The following is a 19269-nucleotide window of genomic DNA, read 5'->3' on the forward strand; positions in this document are numbered from 1 at the left end:
GATGTGGGGTGGTGTTGAGGGGTGAGGGCAGCCCCAGGGCCACATCTCATCCCGAGCAAGGTGGCCTTCCATTGCCACCAACAGAGCACACATCACAAGAAGATGAGTGACTGCCAGTGTATCCAGTTTAGGGAGGATCCCATAGGCTCCTTGCCACGAGGATCATAGGAACACTCATCCTGAGAAGGTCCCGGTGGTGAAGGCCTCGCAGGCTCTTCCCTCAGGCAGCTCTCAGTGGGCCATCACTGAACTAGGCGAGAGTGGGGCAGTTAGACATGAGAGAGCTCCAGAATCACGCCTACGGAGCAGAGCCACAGGAGGAGTTCTGAAGCCCTGGGACCCAGGAACCCAGCTCTGTATATAAGACCCACTTTGTAGTAAGAGTATGTGGAGGCAGCTCAGTCCACCACAGAAAAAAAACTGAAATGTAAGAGGCGGTTTCTTGGTCCTGGACAGGCTCAGCACTTATCCTGCAACCAAGAACCGCATCTTTGTTCTTTTTCTCCGTGTCAGTTGCTTGGGACACAGGAGCCCCTTCGTACCAATGATTTTACTTTCCACTCACCACAGCCATGGAAATGGGAGGTACTTTTTCCCACTTTTTAGATGTATATCAGAGGCCCAGAGGACTATAATATATGCAGACACAAGTGAGTTCACCGAGCCTGTCTCTCCAACAGGGGGCGGTAGGAGCAGATTCTGCTCCTCAGGAGCCATCAACATTTCTTCACACACTTTCTCTCTCTGAGCCTCCGTTTCCTCACTTGTAAGACTGTGAGGATTACTCCCATTTCTCAAGGTGGCTGAGAGGCTGAACTTTGGTAGATAATGCATGTGACCTGTGGGTCCTGGTCCACAGAAGTGCTCAGACACTCTAGCTGCTGTGATTGCCGTCTTCCCCACCTTCCCAACCCTATAACAAGTTCAGTTGAGGAACCGCATCCTGAGGGCATCCACATCCAGCCCCAGCCAGAAGTCACAGGTGTGGTCCGTGCAGTATCCCCCCAAAGAGCCCAACCTCTAGCCCAGGGGGTAAGCACTTGCCGGCAGAGTTGCAAGGCTTTATGGGAATCCTCCAGTCAGACATCTGGACGTGGCGGGTTGCTGAGACTACCTATATCAGGCAAATGGCTTCTTTAGGGCTCCCGGCCAGGATGGCTCCAGTAACACAAAGGACATGAGTACGCTGCATCCTAAAAAGAAAAGGTCCTACAACCCGATGAGGCCTCAAGGAGAAAGAGACACCAAGTTGCACGGCAAGATCATTGGACACTTACGGAAAGGGGCCTGACACCTTGTTTGGAGTGGGGCTTTTGGATCTGAGCAAGTAAAGGTGGATTCCTCTCAATCTCGTGCATAAGAGTATCCAAAGGTATGCCTGAAAAGCTCTCTTAAGGCTCCCTCCAATATAGCAAAAAGAGGAGGAAGGGGTAACTCGTCCCATCTGGAGGGATAGGAGTGGGTATTCTGGGGCAGGACAGAATGAAGTTGCTGAGGAGGTCTTGCCAGTATTCCAGATGAGTCTATGGGACTCATCTGGGAGAGGATGGGGGCTGCAAGGAACCTGCAGCAATTTATTGTTCCAGGTCAGCTTCCTCCTGCTGTTTTTCCGGGGACTAGCAGCTTGAAGCAGGGCCCTGTCCCCATCGGGTATGACAGCAATTGAGAGAGGATATGTTCTAGTCCTTGTCTTGGTGTGTAACAGGTCTAGGGAGCAGGGGGCCCTTCGGAGAATGTGTCCTGGCGTGTAAGCCACAGAATAACCCCCTGGATTCTACAGAAAGAGGTAAAATGAGGATATTAGGGAAGCATGGACAAAGGGTTGGGGGTGCTAGGATAAAGTCTGGACAATGTAAGTGGCCAGTGGCAGTGGTGACAGTCTAAAGAGGATCCAGGCACTTGTGTTGCTGAGGCTGGAGTCAGGAAGGCCAGAGCCCAGGGCCTGACACACTGGCCAGGTGGTGCCATGGAGACAGGCGAGCCTGGAGGTTCTCGGGCTAGTGGCCTGGCATTGCCGAGCAGTCAGGGCTTGCCCGAGTGGTCAGAGGCTACACTGGTCTCTTTCTGGTCGTTTCCTACATCGCCAGTGTCTGCCCCATCCCTCCTACCTCTTTATTCTGTGAGGTTCTTGAATCTCCAAGGTTCCCAGGGAAATGCCATGGTGAGCAGGGCAATGGGTTGAGCCTGCCCTGGGATGAGCGGAGTCCCCAGATAGGCACCAGAGCCACAGACACATACGGCTAGACCCACCAGCATGTCAAGCACATGCTCCTTATCCTCTGGTGCCATTTTTTCCTCAAAGCAGTGTTTCAGTTTTCTGGCATTTGCAACATCACAGGGTTGTCTTGATATTTTTCCACTACGTTAGCATCATTGACTAGGGGTGACAATCAGGATTACACAAACATTCTTGGGGCGCCTGGCTGGCTTAGTCAGTAGAGCATCTAACTCTTGATCTCGGGGTTGTGAGTTCAGGCCCCACGTTGGGTACAGAGATTACTTAAAAATAAAATCTTTTTAAAAAAGATTACACAAACGTTCTTATGCACAGCTAGGCAAATGTCACTATCTGGACCACAAGGGCGAAGTGTCAGACCCTTAAGACACTCACCAAAAGTCACTCATTCCTTCCTCCTAACATGCTCAGAACTACCCTAAGAAGATTTCAGAAAGCCTGGAAAAACCATGTCTTCAGCCACCTACTTCTGTGGGAGGCAGAAACAAGGTGTCGCAGAGCAACACAAGAACGCCAGCCAGCTTCAGGGTGCAGATGGCAAGTGCTCCCTACCCGCCATGGGACTCTTTTATACCAACTCTTAGTCCCACAGTGCGCTGCAGAAGTCTGTGCCAGACGTTTTATTTTCCAAGAGACATAAGCTTGGAACTCCTAGGACCACAGAGGGGGATACAGGTGTGGGCAGAGTACAATAAGCCCCGAGTCTAAAATCGCCCTGGATCAAGTTCCCTTCTCCACCTTGAGGGCCCTGCCTAGGGTCAACGGACATGACAAGCATAAGGGGGAAACCAAAGGAACGTGATGGGGGAAAGAGCCCGGAAAAAGGAAACTGCAAAGTCTACACAGGCAAGGCAGAGAATCAGAGTACAGGGTGGCCAAGAACCCAGTCCTGGAGTCTGGCTGCTTAGTTGACACTTGCCAGCTGGCCATGCGGTCATGGGCTGTTCACCCATCTCTCTGAGCGTGTCTCTCCACTTAGACCTTGAGGGTAGTGTACCATCCAGCCCCTGGCCTTGATTTGAGGAGTCAGCAACATAATGCCCATAAGGTTTAGCAGCCTAATCCTGACCACAGTATAAGGCCTGGAATCTGCAGAGTAAGGGCTCAGTGGAATTTTAAGTGATTAGAGGAATAAAGGAAAACAATCCTTGATCTGTAGATCCTCTCTCTTGCAGCATGGTTACCAAATCAGGCCTCCTGAATGATGGCCCACATGAGCCTGCCTGGATGTGAACTTGAAGACATTCTGTTCTCAATTTTATTGACTTTCAGGAAATTTTGTGCTTATGTAAAGACCTCACAGCCAGTAAGTGTCAAGGGAAGGCTGGAGCACAAGCCCTCTACCCTCCTGTTCAGGCTCTCTGGTGGCTACTGCCCTGCCCTGCTTTCATCACAATCTCTGCCTTTTACCTGCTCAGTGGCCTCCATGAGCCAGTTTCAGGAGTCTGGACTGCCCTCCTACATGCTGGCCCGGAGGTTCTAGTGGCCCATTGACTGAGTCCTGCTACCTGGTTATCTGATACAACCTCAAATCAGAACTGAATTTATCAATGTTCTGCCAGTCTAGGAATCTTACTTAGCTCGGTGACCCTGAACTCCCAGCTTCCAGGGGCCCTTTGCATGGAGGTGGGACCTCAGGAGAAGCAGAGGGCATGAGCACCTCATAGTCAATGCGCTCCACCTCACTCTGCCCAGGGGAGGCTGCTGTGAGTGGAGCCTTGAGGAGGTGCAGGTCCTTAGCAGCATCCAGGAGACTTAGGCTGCAATATTGAAAGTGGGGTCATGGCTCAGCTGCTGAGGATATTCTCAGAGGACGTGAAATGTTACTCGCCTCATTGAGTGAGCTTCCTTCTTTTAATAGCTCTTGCCTTGGCCTTCTTTGGCTGCTACTACCTGAATCCAAGAAACCAGATGCTAGGAAGCAGCTCGGCTGGGACAAGAAAGGTTATTAGCAAAATCCATGGCCTGGAAAGTATAAAATCATCAAAGATGACGTATCTCCAGCCGGATGTTCTGACACCCTCTGGGAAAATGTCCTTGTCATGACCCCTCGGCTGGCTCCCATCCTCTGGGAGGGGACTTTCAAAACTGACATCCTGAATGAGCAGTTCCGGCTCCAGAATGCCACCATTGGATTCATCACGTTTCCTGCTAAAAGACCCAAAACCCACCTGAAGATATTGCTGGAACTGCAGAGATGTACTTCATGGCGGGACACAGGGTGAACTACTACGTCTTCACTGACCGGCCAGACCACGTTCCTCACATTAACATCCAAAAAGGAAGGCAGACAATCATCCTCAAGGTCCAGAGCCATGCCTGCTGGGAGGACATCTCCACGCTCCGCACATCAATTTTCCCCGGCACGCTTCCACCAGGAAGCAGATTACCTTGTGTGTGTGGATGCGGACATGAAGTTCAGCGACCACACGGGCGTGGAGATCTTCTCCTCCTTGTTCCACACCCTGCATCCTGGCTACCGTGGGCTCAGTCGGACCCACTTCCCCTATGAACGTTGGCCTCAGTCACAAGCCCATGTTCCTGAAGATGAGGGGGACTTTCATTACACAGGGGCCTTTTTGGGGGGTCAGTGCCAGAGGTTTACAGGCTCAGCAAGGCCCGCCACGAGGCACAAATGGCCAACCAAGCCAACCACATCAAGGCTGAGAGACATGTGAGAGCCACCGGAACGAGTATCTGCTTTACCACAAACCCTCCAAGGTCCTGAGTACCTGTGGAATCACAACATGCTGCAGAATACCTGGGATCAGCAGGTAGGAAACTTGTCTTCCAACATAAAGTGCATTGGATTTGTGACTATGGAAGAAGCACCAGGAAATCAAGACTTATCAAAGGAAGCTTCTAGAAAGGACTGAGGTGATGGTAAGGCAGCCCTCATCTTCTTCCTGGCATTAAATTAAAACCAGTTTTACCCAGAAACGGTATAACCCCTCTTCCTTTTCCTGTCTGGTTGAGAAAAATTGCTAATGCCTCCCACCATCTCCCCAAATGTAGGCACTCCTTGTACTGTCCTCCCCTACCACCATACACCAAACACACACTCTTAGGCAGGCCTGATTCCAGAATTCAAGCATGGTTCCTGAGTTGCCATCAACTTTAAATTCTGTGTGCTCCCAATGTTTTTCAGGATGGAGGAGGTGGGTGGTCTCTCCTTGTCCTAACATATCAGGGATCGGAGATATCTTTTCCAAAACAAGGAAGAGGTTCCTAGACACAAAGTCTCCTGTCTCTTGTGGCACAAAGTCACACACGGGCCTGCTCTGGCCTTGGCCAAGCAGATGCCCGCAAGCCTTCCATTTAGTTTCCTTGTTAAAACTAAAAGAAGAAAGTGACACCAAAAAAGACATCCTTTCCCGGTGCTTGGCTTCTTGTCTATCCCCAAACACGGCCAGCTGTCCGAGAGACAAATAGATCTCTCTGCCTCCCCTTCCCCTGCTGACTGCTTCTGTGTCAGTTTCAATTTACTAGTGATTTGCCAGTGTCCTCTTAGCTGAAGTAAACCTATGTGTAGATGATAATAGGAAGTTTGTAATTTTCATGAGAACCTGTTGTTTTTACTTTAAAGTGATATTGGTGCCCTTCAACAAGGCTCTTATGTGTCATGAAATCTGGCATCCCCCTTGGTCCTGCTTCTCCCCTCATACACAAAGGGCAGAGGCAAGTTGCACAGGAGCAACATTTATTTCTCTTCTGTTGGCAGCAAACTTTACTAATTTCAGGGCCCTTTCCAACTGTTAAAGGCTCTGATTCTCAAGTTGTATGTTTTTCTGTGTCAACACCGATCAACTTATTTCTACACAAGAATAATTCAGGAAAAATGTTTTCCTCTCAGTGCAAGATAAAATGTTTTTAAGTTTGTTTATTTTTGAGAGAGAGCATGAGCAGGGGAGGGAGAGAGAGAGAGAGAGAGAGAGACAGAGAATCTCAAGCAGAATCCGCACTATCAGCAGGGAGCCTGACATGGGTCTCAAACTCAGGAGCCACAAGATCATGCCCTGAGCCGAAATCACGAGTTGGATGCTTAACTGACTGAGCCACCCAGGTGCCCCAAGATGAAAATATTCTCATAGGATCACAGAAGCCTGACTGTCAGCTGTGGCTGCAGAGCAGGTCCTGCAGTCTAGGTCTTCCCTTCCTGGTCCACGGTCTACCCTGAACTCCAGAGTGAGAGAGTGTCCCAGAACTGGCCTCTCCATCCTTTCAGACCTCTGTCCAGCCAGAGGCCTCAAGGGGCACTTCTCGGCCCTTCCACCTAGCTGAAAATGAAACACAGTCTAATTTCTGGTTTCCTACATTTTTTTAAGTACACTTTTCTCATATATATAGATATAGATATAGATATAGATATAGATATAGATATAGATGTGTGTGTGTATATATATATATATATATATATATATATATATATATATAATTTATTGTCAAATTGGTTTCCATATGACAACCAGTGCTCATCCCAACAGGTGCCCTCCTCAATGGCCATCACCCACTTGACTTTTTTTTTTAAAGCAGTTCTTGATTTACAAAAAAAAAAAAAAAAAGTGACAGAACATGGGATTTTCCATAGCCAACTCCCCTTCTCCCTCTCTATACCATTTCTCTTATAATTAATCCTTTGCATTAGTATATTTGTTACAAATGAGAAGCCAATGCGAATATATTATCATTAATTAACTTCCACAATTTCCGCTAGGTTTCATTCTTTGTATATTCTCTAGCTTTTGACAAATGTATAATGACATGTATTCACCATTATAGTATCATACAGGATAGTTTTACCTGCCCTAAAAATCCTCCGTGCTCCACCTGTGTATTCATCCCTCCCTCCCTCTTTCTGATCCCATGGCAAACACTGATCTTTTTACTGTCTCCATGGTTTTCCTTTCTAGAATGTCATGTAGCGGGAACCATACAGTGTGCAGCTTTTTAGATTGGCTTCCTTCACTTAGCAATATCCATTAAGGGTTTCTTCCATGTCTTTTAGTAGCTTGGTAGCTCATTTCTTTTTATCACTGAATAATATTCCATGTTATAGTTGTATCAGTTTGTTTTTCCACTCATCTACTGAAGGGCAGCTTTCTTGCTTCCAGGTTTGGGAAATTATTCATGGGAAGTATTGTATGGGGACATATGTTTCAACTCATTTGGGTAAATATCAACTGGATCGGATGGTAATAGTGTATTTAGTTTTGTAAAAAAAACTGCCAGTCTCCAGAGTGACTGTACTGTTTTGCATTCCCAACAACAATGAAGGATTCCTCTTGTTCCACACACTTCCTTTGTTTGGTGTTTCTGTTTTGGATACTGGCCATTCTAATTGCTGTGTAGTGGTATTTCATTGTTTTTTAATTTGTAATTTCCTAATAACACGTGAAGTTGAGTATCTTTTCAGAGGTTATTTGCATCTGTATATATTCTCTGGGACCATGTCTATTCTGACCTATTATACCCTTTTTGAGTTTTTCATGTTATTATTGTTGGGTTTTAAGAAATTTCCATATTTTTGATACCAGTCCTTTATCATATATGTGTTTTGCAAAGATTTTTCTCCCAGTCTGTGGCTTGTCTTCCCATTCTTTTAACACCATGTTTTGCAAATCCTGAGTTTTCAATTTGAATAAAGTTTAAATAATGTTTTCTTTCACAAACTGTGCATTTGATGTTATGTCTAAAAAGTCATCACCAGGGGCACCTGGGTGGCCCAGTCGGTTAAACGTCCGACTTCAGCTCAGGTCGTGATCTGCGGTTTGTGAGCTCGAGCCCCAGGTCGGGCTCTGTGCTGACAGCTCGGAGCCTGGAGCCTGCTTCGGATTCTGTGTCTCCTTCTCTCTCTGCCCCGCCCCGACTTGTGCTCTGTCTCTATCAAAAATAAGTAAATGTAAAAAAATTTTTTTAAATAAATAAATATAAATAAATAAATAAATAATCATCACCAAACCCAAGGTCACTTTAATTCTCCATCTTCTAGGAGTTTTTGTGGGTTTTTTGTTTGGTTTGGTTTCCTGCATTTAGGTTTGTGACCATTCTGAGTTAATTTTTGTGAAGGGTATAAGGTCTGTGTCCAGATTACTTTTTTTTTAGATGTGGATGTTCAATTGTCCAGCAGCAACTATAGAAAAGACTATCTTTTTCCCACTGAATTACCTTTGCTGCTTTGCCAAAAATCAGTTGACGATATTTATGTGGGTCTACTTCTGGGCTTTCTTTTCTGTTCCATTTATCTGTCTATTTTTTCACCAATACCCTACTGTCTCGATTACTATAGCTTTATACTACATATTGTCAGTCCTCTGTTCTCCTTCAATATTATGCTGGGTATTCCAGATCCTTTGCCTCTTCATACAAACTTAAACTTAAGGATCAGTTTGCCAATATCCACAAAATGACTTGTTAGGATTTACACTGTGATTGCATTTAATCTATAGATCAAGTTGGGAAGAACTGACATCTTGACTATACTGAATCTTCCTATCCATGAACATGGAGTATCTCTACATTTATTTAGTTCTTTAATTCCATTCATTGGTTTTGTAGTTTTACTCACAAACATCTTATATATATCTATATATATAGTTACATTTACACTCAAGTATTTCATTTTGGGGGAAGCTAATATAAATGGTATTATTTTTAATTTTAAATTCCAATTGTTCATTGCTGGTATATACGAAAGCAGTTAACACTTTTGAATATTAACTTATATTCTGAAACTTTGCTATAATCACTTATTAATTCCAGGAGTTCTTTTTTTCTTGATTATTTAGGATTTTCTATACAGACAATATAGTCACCTACAAACAAAGATTTTCATTTCTTCCTTCCCAACCTAAATATTTCTATTTCCTTTCCTTCCCTTATTGCCTGAGTTAGGACTTCCCATACTATGCTGAAAAGGAATGATGAGAAAGCATATTCTTACCTTGTTTCTGATCTTAGCAGGAAAGCTTCTAGCTGCTCACCATTAAGTATGATGTTATTTGTAGTGTTTTTGAAGTTGTTCAATATAAAGCTGAGAAAGCTCTCCTCTATTTCTACTTTGCTGAGGTTTTTTAAAATAATGAATGAATGCTAGATTTTTGTCATATACTCTTTATGCATCTATTGATATGATCATGCGATTTTTATCCTTTAGTCTGTTGATGTGATGGATGACATTAATTGACTTTCCAATGTCAGACTGCATCCTTGGAATAAATCCCACTTGGCTGAGGTGTAGAACTTCTCATACCTTGTTGGATTTGATTTGCTAATATTTTGTTGATTTTTGTACTTATGTTCATGGGAGATATTGGTCTGTAGTTTTTTTCTTGTAATGTCTTTGTCTAACATTGGTATTCGGGCAACGCTGGCCTCATAGAATGAATTAGAAAGTATCCCTTCTGCCTCTATCCTCTGAATGAGATTGTAGAGAAATGATATAACTTCTTAAATATTTGGTAGAACTCACCAGTGAAACTACTTGGGGCTGGTACTTTCTGTTTTGGAAGATTATTAAATATTGATTCAAACTCTTTAATAGACATAAAAAGCCTATTCAGTTTGTTTTTTCTTGCGTGAATTTTGGCAGACTGTGTCTTTTAAGGAATCGGTTCATTTCATCTAAGTTATTAAATTTGTGGAATAGAGTTGTTTATAATATTCTTTTATTATCCTTTTAGTATCCATGGAGTCTGTAGTGCTGTGAACTCTTTCATTTCTGATATTAGTAATTTGTGTCTTCTCTCTTTTGAACTAGCCCAGTTAGAGGCTTATTGATTTTGTTGATATTTCAAATAATTAGTTTTTGTTTTGTTGATTTTATCTGTTGATTTCCTGTTTTCAATTTCATTGACTTCTACCCTCTTATTGTTTCTTTTCTTCTTACTTTGGATTTAATTTTCCTTTCTTTCTTCAATTGCTAAAGTTTCTAGTTTAGATGACTGATTTTAGATTTTTCTTCATCCCACAAATTTAGGTAGATTATATTTTCATTTCATTTATTTCAAAATATTTTAAAATTTCTCTTGAAAGTTCCTCTTCGATCCACGCATTGTTTAGAAATGTGTTGTTTAATCTCCACATATTCTGAGATTTTCTAGCTATCTTTTCTAGTTTAATTCCATGGTAGTCTGAAAACATGTTACATGATTTCTATTCTTTTAAGTTTAAATTGTGTTTTATGACTCAGAATGTGGTCTCTTTGGTGAATATTCCACACTTGAGAAGAATGTGTATTCTGCAACTGTTGGATGACGTATTCTATAGATGCTATGTATACCAGAATAAATAACTGATGATGCTCTTAAGCTCAGTTATGTCCTCATTGATTTTCTGCCCGTTAGATCTGTTCTTTTTTTGTAGAGGGGTGTTGAAGTCTTCAACTATAATAGTGGATTCATCTATTTGTACTTGCAGATGTATCAATTCTATATTGGATTTTCATTTTCGTTCAGTTAAAAGTATTTCTTAAGTTGCCTTATTATTCTGTGTCTGAGGCTTCATTAATATGTTGTCTAATTTCCAAATGTTCATGGATTTTCCCAGATCATGTACTTTAATGATTTCTAGTATAATTTCTTTGTGACCAGAGAAATACATTCATGATTTTAATCATTTAAAATTTGTTGAGATTTTAGTTCCTAGAATATGGTGGTCTTGGTGAACATCTCTTGGGTACTTGAAAAGAAAGTGTATTCTGTTGTTGGATGGAGCAGTCTAAAAATAAATGTGAATTAGTTCAAGTTAGCTGACTGATTTCTTCAAGGATTCTATATCCATACCAATTATTCATTCAATTGTTCTATCAATTATTGAGAAAACTGCAGAAATTTTTTATTGTAATTGTGGATTAGTCTATGTTTTACTTTAGCTTCTCACTTATTGTTTAAATAATTTAAAGTTTGTTGTTAGGTGTATACACATTTATGATTATCATAATCTCTTAGAAAAGGCCTCTTTATCAGTCTTTTATATACTTACTTTAGTAATATTCTTTGTTGATAAACCTACTTTGTATGATTTCACTATAGGCATAATAGTGTTGTTTAGACTAGTGTTAGTGTAGCGTATCTTTTTCCATCCCCTTACTTTCATTTAACTTTTCATTTTGAGGTCACTGTAGATTCACACACAGTTGTAAGAAACAAAAAGATAACCCATAAGTTTCCCCCTTGGCATCAACTTGCATAACTAAAGTACAATATCAAGACCAGAAAATTGACATGATACAGTTCACCAGGCTAATATTTCAAGTTTACGTACTCGTGTGTATTTATATCTACACAATTTTGTCAAGTGTAGATTTGTGTGACAGTCAAGACACAAAACTGTTCCATCACAAGGATCCCTTTTATAACCACAGCCACCTTCCTCCCTCCTTAGCTACCTAGTTCTTCTCTGGCAACCACTAATCTGTGATTTTAAAAATATTACATAAATGGAACCACACACTATGTGCCCTATTGATATTGGCTCTTTGCACTTAATTCCCTTGAAAACCATTCAAGTTGTAGCATGTATCAATAGTTTGGTACTTTTTATTGCCAAATAGTATGATGGACCACAGTTTATTTAAGCATTCACCTACTGAATGACATTGGGGCTATTATGAATAAAGTTGCTATAAACATTTGGGCACAAGTTTTTGCATGAACTTAAGTACTCATGATCTGGGGCATACAGTTAAGAGTGCAACCGATACGTGAAATAAGTCAACCAAAGAAAGACAAATACCATATGATATCATGCACATTTGGAATTTTTAAAAGCAAAGGAACAAACAAAGAAAAAAAGAGACAAACAAAACAGATACTTCAATACAGAGAACTGGTGGTTGCCAGAGGGGAGGTGGTGAAAAGGATTAAGAGTACACTTAGAGCACTGAGTAATGTACAAAATTGTTGAATCCTTATATTGTAACACCTGATACTAATATAATGCTGTATTTTAATTATACTTCAATTTAAGAAAGAAAATTTAAAAATACAAAAATAATAAAAAATAAAAATAAAGCAATTTTACTTCTATACGGTACCAAAGAACAACTGGAAATTGACACAAAAAATACTTTTTAAAAGAGCCTCAGACATGAAATTTTTGGAGATAAAATGTACAAGAAATATAAACAGAAAACTAGAAAATACTTCTGAGAAAAATTAAATATATAAATAAAGGGAAATATATTCTGTTTTTATGGACTGAAACACTCACTATTGTTAATGTGTTAATTATCTTCAAATTAATCTAAAGCAATCCCAGTCAAAATCCTAGTATGTTTTCATTAGAAGTTGACAAGGGGGTCTAAAACCATATGGAAATGCAAGAGTTAGGATAGCCAACACAAATTGGAAAAGAAAAACAGAGTTAGAAGACTATATTATCCAATTTCAAGACATATTATAAAATCATATTAGGACTTTAAGATACTTGCCAAAGTACAGATAAAGAGATGAATGAAACAGAATAGAAAATCCAAAAATAACGTCACATAAGAGCAACTGATTTTTTAAGAGGTGCAAAGCCAATTCAGTGAGAAAAGATACTCTTCAACTAATTTAGATGGTGCAATCGGATGTCCTTTTTTTAAGGGAACTTTCACCCCCATGTCTCACACAATAAAGGAGAATTAACTGAAAATGAATTATAAATCTAACTATAGATCCTCCTTTACATTAGAGGTCTTTTTCCTCTTGAGTTATACAGATTTATTTTATATAACTGAAAAAATGGGTTCAATAAAAGAAAAAAAAAAGACAAATCTGACTTCACTAACATTAAAGACTTCTGCCATAGGAAAGACACTGTTAAGAGATGAAAAGAGAAGCCACACACTGGATGCCTATATAGGCAAACCACATATCTAACGGGTTTCCCATATCCAGAATTTATTAAGAATTCTTAAAACTCAATAAAATGACAAAACAAATGTTTTAAAATGAGGAAAAGATTTTAACAGACAATTCACTGAAGAAAATAGGAGAAAGTCATTAATCGTATGTAAAATTTCTAAAAACACTAGTTGCTAAGGGAATACAAATTAGAGTCACAATGAGATATCACTACACACATCTGGGAATGGCTGAAATTAAAAAGATTGACCTACCAAGTGTCGATGAAGCTCTAGAGAAGCTAGAACTCTCATCAGTTGCTGATGGGAATGTAAAATGGTAAAACCACTTTGGGACAGTTTTGTCAGTTCACAGAATGACAAACACTCACCAATCCCTTGATTCAGGCATTGTACCACTAAGTATTAACCCCCCAAAAAGACTGGTTCATGAATGTTCATAACAGCTTTATAATAACCTCAAACTTGAATCAATCCAAAGGTTCATTAACAGATGAACAGAATAAGAAATTAGGGTATGTTCATACAAGAAAACACTACTCAGTAATAAAAAGAATGAAGTACTCAAACATATGACTTGAATGAATTCCAAATAATTGAACAAAATGAAAAGAAATAACAAACAAAAAAGAATAAATATTTTATAATTCCATTTATATAACATTCTAGAAAAGGCAAACAAGTCTAGAATGAAAGACAGTTAATCTCTGATCATGGGGATAAGGAGCCAGGAAGGAAGACAGGGACTATAAAGGGTCATGAGGTAACTTTGAGGGTGATCTATATATTCATTATCATTATTATGGTGGTTTCACAGGTATACACATATGTTAAAATATCACATTTTAGGTCCAGGCTCATACAGGCACCCGTAGCAGGTGGTCCACACACTACTGCATCGTGAGACTCTGGGAAGATTGATGTCATCAAGATGGCTGGGTAGGAGCTACAAGCCTTCATCCTCCCACAGAAAAACAACAATTAAAAAAACTATCCACGACTAAAAATAGTTTGGAGAGGACTCGAGAGTTCAATTAAGAACCTACAGGGGCACCTGGGGGGGCTCAGTTGGTTAAGCGTCTGACTCTTGATTTCAGCTCAGGTCATGATCTCATGGTTTCATGGGTTCAAGCCCCACATCCCTCTCCTCTCTCTACCCCTCTCTCTCTACCCCTCTCTCTCCCTCTCTCTCTCTACCCCTCCCCTGCTCACGCTTTCTTTCAAAATAAATAAGTAAACAAAGCAAAACAAAAAAAGAACCTACAGTAACACAGTAGAGCAAAAAAATGAGGACTAATCTCACAGGATGGACTGCCGGGGAGCTCAGCTTACCTGAGATGTCCGGAGACGGCTAGCAGAAGAGAGAAGGGGCAGAGACCTTTCATCAGTATCAACCACATGGTGGGTGCCATCATTGACCCTCAGAGCCTGCTCTGCAAGGAGCCTGGCAGCCCTTGCCATTGAGAACTTAAACATCCCCCACATCAGCCACACCTGCAGCTTTTACGGCAGAGAACCTTGCATTAATCAGCACAGACCCATACTCCGTTCCAGAGAGGACACCAGCAGTTTTTGCCACAGCCGTGCCACCCTGGAACCCTCGGGGAGGGCATCGCTGCTGCAGGTCCTTCCCTCAGAGGGAGCTGCTATTACGCTACCCTGGGACCAGGGCTGCCAGCCCCACCCCCACCCCCACCCCCCCCCGGCCTGCATATGCCCTGGATCCCAGAGTCTTTGCTGCTCTGCGTGTGCCGACACTTCAGACCTCAGATGCGTAGCTTCTCCACGTGTGCCCACATCTCGGGCATGAGAGCCACTGCTGCTTCAGACCGTCCAACGCCCAAAGCCACTGTTGCTCCACTGGTACATGGGCTCCAGTCCCCGGCTCTGTGGCTGCTCTGCACATGCCCGTGCCTCAGACACCGGAACCACTGCATCCGTAGGCTAGCCAGTTCCCAAGACCCCAGAGACATTGTTGCTCTGTGAGCACCCAACTCCAGACTCCAGGTCCATGGCTGTTCCATGGCACGTATGCCCGGGACACCAGTGCTACCACAACCGCAAGGGTGCCCGAAAGCCACACCTGCTACCAAGAGGGATCCCCCTGGCCACAACATGGGCTATGAGAGGAAAAGAGATGAGGTGGTCCTCAGCACTTTTGCCACCAAAGATCCCAGTGGTCTTCGTCGGCCCCGTGGACACCTTACAACGCTGGCTGTCGAGGACTGCTGCAATCCTCACTGTCGCTGCCTCAACGGAAAGAGCTGCGTGGAGACTATGCAGCTGGGCCTTCCCCAGAGCTGGAACCGCCACACCCCACCCAGCTGGTGCCCTTGCACTCACCTACCAGGGAAGGTCTTTCCCCACGCACACCAGTCCGTAAGTCTGGAAGGGGTGACTCCCAGTCCGTAAAGTCTAGAAGGGGTGACTTTCAACCAAATCTACAGATGCTAATGCAGGCTACAGGAAACACGCACTTCAAACGAGACACAGTAATTTCCGATAAGTGACCAGGAGGAAAAATGGAGATTTATGAACTGCTGAACAATGAATTCAAAATAATTTTAAGGAAGCTCAGCAATCTATAAGAGAACACAGAAAATTCAATAAATTCCAGAGAATGATACAGGAGCAAACTGCGAAGTTCAACAGACAGACTGAAATAATAATAATAAAACAAACAGAAATTCTGGAGCTGAAGAATACAATGAATGAAATGAAAATGGCAATAGAGGTTATCAACAACAGACTTGATCAACCAGAAGAAAGAATCTGTGAACTCAAAAACAGGTCATTTGAAATTCCCCTATCAGAAAGAAAAAAGAATGAAAAAGAGTGAAGAAGGCCTCTGTGCATTATGGGACACCAACAAATAAACAGTATTTGCATTATGGGAATCACAGAAAAAAAGAGAGAGAGGGAGGCAAAAAGCTTATTTAACACATAATGGCTAAAAGCCTCTCAGGGAGGAGATATGGATGTTCAGGTACAGGAAGCTCAAAGGTCCCCATATAGATTAAACTCAAAGAAAACTTCACCAAGCCATATTATAATAAAACCGTCATAAGTCAAAAACAGAATTCTGAAGGCAGCAAAAGGAAAAGGTCATCTCATCCAAAGGAACCCACATAAACCTACATCCCTATTTCTCAAAAGAAACCTTGCAGGAAAGAGTAGGATGATATATTCAAAGTGCTGGGGGAGCATGTGATAACCAATATTTATACTTTACCCAGCACAGCTGTCCTTCAGAATGAGGAAGAGATAAAGATTTTCCCAGAAACACAAAGCTGAGTGAATCCATGACGGCTAGGCCTACTCTACAAGAAACACCAAAGGGAGTTCTTCAAGCTGAAATGAACAGACGCTAATTAGTAGCATGAAACCATATAAAAGTATCAAATTACTGGTAAAGGTAAATATGTAGTCAAATTCAGAATACTCTAATACTGTAATAGTGATGTATAAATCACTTAACTCTAGTACAAGGGTTAAAAGAAAAAAAGTATTTAAGATAATCATAGCTACGTAACTTAGTTAATGGATATACAACATAAAAAGATGCAAACTGTGCCGTCAAAAAATTAAATGTCAGGGGATGGAAGTAAAAGAGCAGAAACGGAGAATGAAAGAGCCTGGCCAAGGACGCCGGGGTGAGCGTGAAAGACTTACCCAGTGAGGCCACAAGTGCAAAGTTCTCTAGCACCAGAGCACGGTAGGAGTCTCTGAGCCCTGTCAAGGAGCTCCCGCTCCTCCTGAGACCAGTCCAGGGCCACATGCTCCAAGGTCACAACAGCCCACCATGATGCGGAGAGCAGTGGCCCTGAGCCACCTCTCACTGGGACCCTCCGTCTACCCCCCAGACATCCACTCCACACACATCCCCTCACAGGATCGACAAGGCCCGGATGCTCCTGGTGCTAGCTCTCTCCTCCTTCTTACTGATTCCTGTGTCACCCCATATCATTCCCACACAGGCATGATGGCAAATAAATAAATGTCATTCAAGCACTAGGCATGGCATGAAAGGCTCCACCTCCTCTGCTGCCAGCACATTCCCCAGGGGTTCCCAGATCATGCCTCTGAGACACAAGCAAACACGGGTTCAGCTTTCTCCCTTAAGCTGCTAGGAGTGAGGCCCCGGGACCCTCAGTTCTCCCTCTCTCCACTGACTCATCACTCCATGGACCATATTGCCCTCCCATCCATCACCCCCATGGTCACGCCCACCTCCTCCACCCCAGCCCCCATCCAGGGTATGTCCCTGGCCTCCCCATGTTCCACTCTTCCCTTGGCACCCAAAGAGCACTTGGCAAATACAATGAAGATCCATCCTGCGCTGGTCCCCGGGTGGCCCACACTGGCAGGGGAAGCCCCCAGCCCTGCTTTAAAGGCCTCTGCACCACATCCTTTCCTGCTTCGGCCTCACCCACCTGGAACCACATTCAGGGGTCCACACCTTAAGGCCCTTCTGCTGCTGTGCTGCACACACTGTCCCCTCACTAGTCTCGGCCTCCCTCTTTCCAGTCAAGCCTCACCCAGCACTCCCACCACTGTCCCCTGGCCTTGTGTGTTCCTGAGCTCGTCTACCAGCCTGTGTAAACCTCTCCAGGCCCCACAAGGTCACCACAAAAGCCTGGCCAGCCCGCAGAGGGCTGAGGAAGCACTGGCCTTGGCCTCACGGTCATCTCACTCCCGTTACTGTTGTGCTTCCACATCCATCCCATGTGCACTCCTCTGTGGAAGCCTCAAACCCTCACAAGCCCCACCTCCTCCCCACGGCCACCACCCTCCCTCAGCTGTCTTTGTGATGCTCACCAACACCACTCAGGGGCCCAAGGCACAGATCCAGTCCTCTGGCCTTGTCCTCCCCTTCTCTGCCCCTCAGTCACCATGACCTGAAGATGTCCCTTCCCAAATGTGACTCACAGCTCTACCCTGGTCCCCATATAGGACATCACCTCGTGGTGTCTGGAACTTGAGCCCTTACCCTCAAATCCAGACATGTGCATCTTGCCGTCCATTCAATGCCTCCACTCAGAAGTCTCCGGAACTTCTCACACTCAACAGGTTTGAACCAAACTCCTGATATTCCCTCTGAAAATTATTCCTACTGTTGGGAAAATGAATAAAGTTTTATACCATAAGATGGCGACGGGACTAAAACAAGCTCTGGTCTCTAGCTTAGAGACCCCTCTTCCCGGTTCTTCTTGCCCTGTTTGCTGCGCGGGGAAAACCCACCACAGATATGGAAGCTGACAACTATAAATTACCCTTCCACCCTTCATCCGGGATTCAGATCTTTGGAGAAACGGTCTCCTCTGAGCCCGCCCGCCGATGTTAAATAAATCTCCAATCCACCAAGATCTCCGAGTGCCGCTTGGTTTTTCCACCAGCGTTCCAGCCTGGTTCCATAACACTACAAATGACTTCTCCATCTCAATAGAGGGTAATTCTTTTCGTCCAGTTGCAAAAGCCACAACCCTTGGAATTATCTCCAGCTCCTCTCTTTCTCTTTAATCATCCATATCACAAAGTAGTCAGACCTACTTTACAAACCAACTCAGAAGCCATACGTTTTTCCCCTGCCTCCACAACCAACATCCTGATCCAGTCATTACCAATACTTATCTGGACTATTCAGTACCTTCCTCCCCCACCCCTACTCTCTGTTCTCCAGTCTGCAGCCAGAGGAAATCTGTTAAGACCTGATTCAAATGACCTCCCTTCTCTACTCTGAATGTTCCAACATTCCTAACATCCTCAGAATAGAGGCATAGTTCCTGAGACTGCCATTCTAGACCTGATTCTTACATTTTTGCTCCTTGGTCCCACCAGACGTATTGGAGACGTGCAGTTCCCTGAATCCTGCCAACTCAGTTTCACCTCCAAGTATCTGCAAATGCTGATCTCTGTGTCTATAACACCCCTAAATAGCATTCTCTTGGTTGTCAGAAATGGAAACCCCTTCATATAATGCCTGGTGTGGGTTCAGGACCTTGAATCTCAAGGAATCCAGGGGCCCCAGTCCCAATAGCCATGAGGGTGGCAGGTACAGCATTCCAGGACACCCCAGAGACTATATGGGTAAAGATGGGGTGGGTGAGGGACTGAGATACCCCCCACTCACCTGTGCATGATCCACAAACATTTCTGCAGCCATGGGTCCCTGTGAGAAGAGTAAGAC

At 43.4% G+C, this 19269-nt stretch overlaps 2 pseudogenes; one reads left to right on the forward strand and one right to left on the reverse strand.

The window, feature by feature from the left end:
* The window catches only part of LOC102960700, a 36301-nt pseudogene that overhangs the window by 16546 nt on the left and 486 nt on the right, over positions 1-19269 (reverse strand).
* On the forward strand, positions 3347-5201 carry LOC102960410 (annotated as a pseudogene).

Source organism: Panthera tigris, chromosome E2 (genome assembly GCF_018350195.1).
Source record: "Panthera tigris isolate Pti1 chromosome E2, P.tigris_Pti1_mat1.1, whole genome shotgun sequence".
NCBI lineage: Eukaryota > Metazoa > Chordata > Mammalia > Carnivora > Felidae > Panthera > Panthera tigris.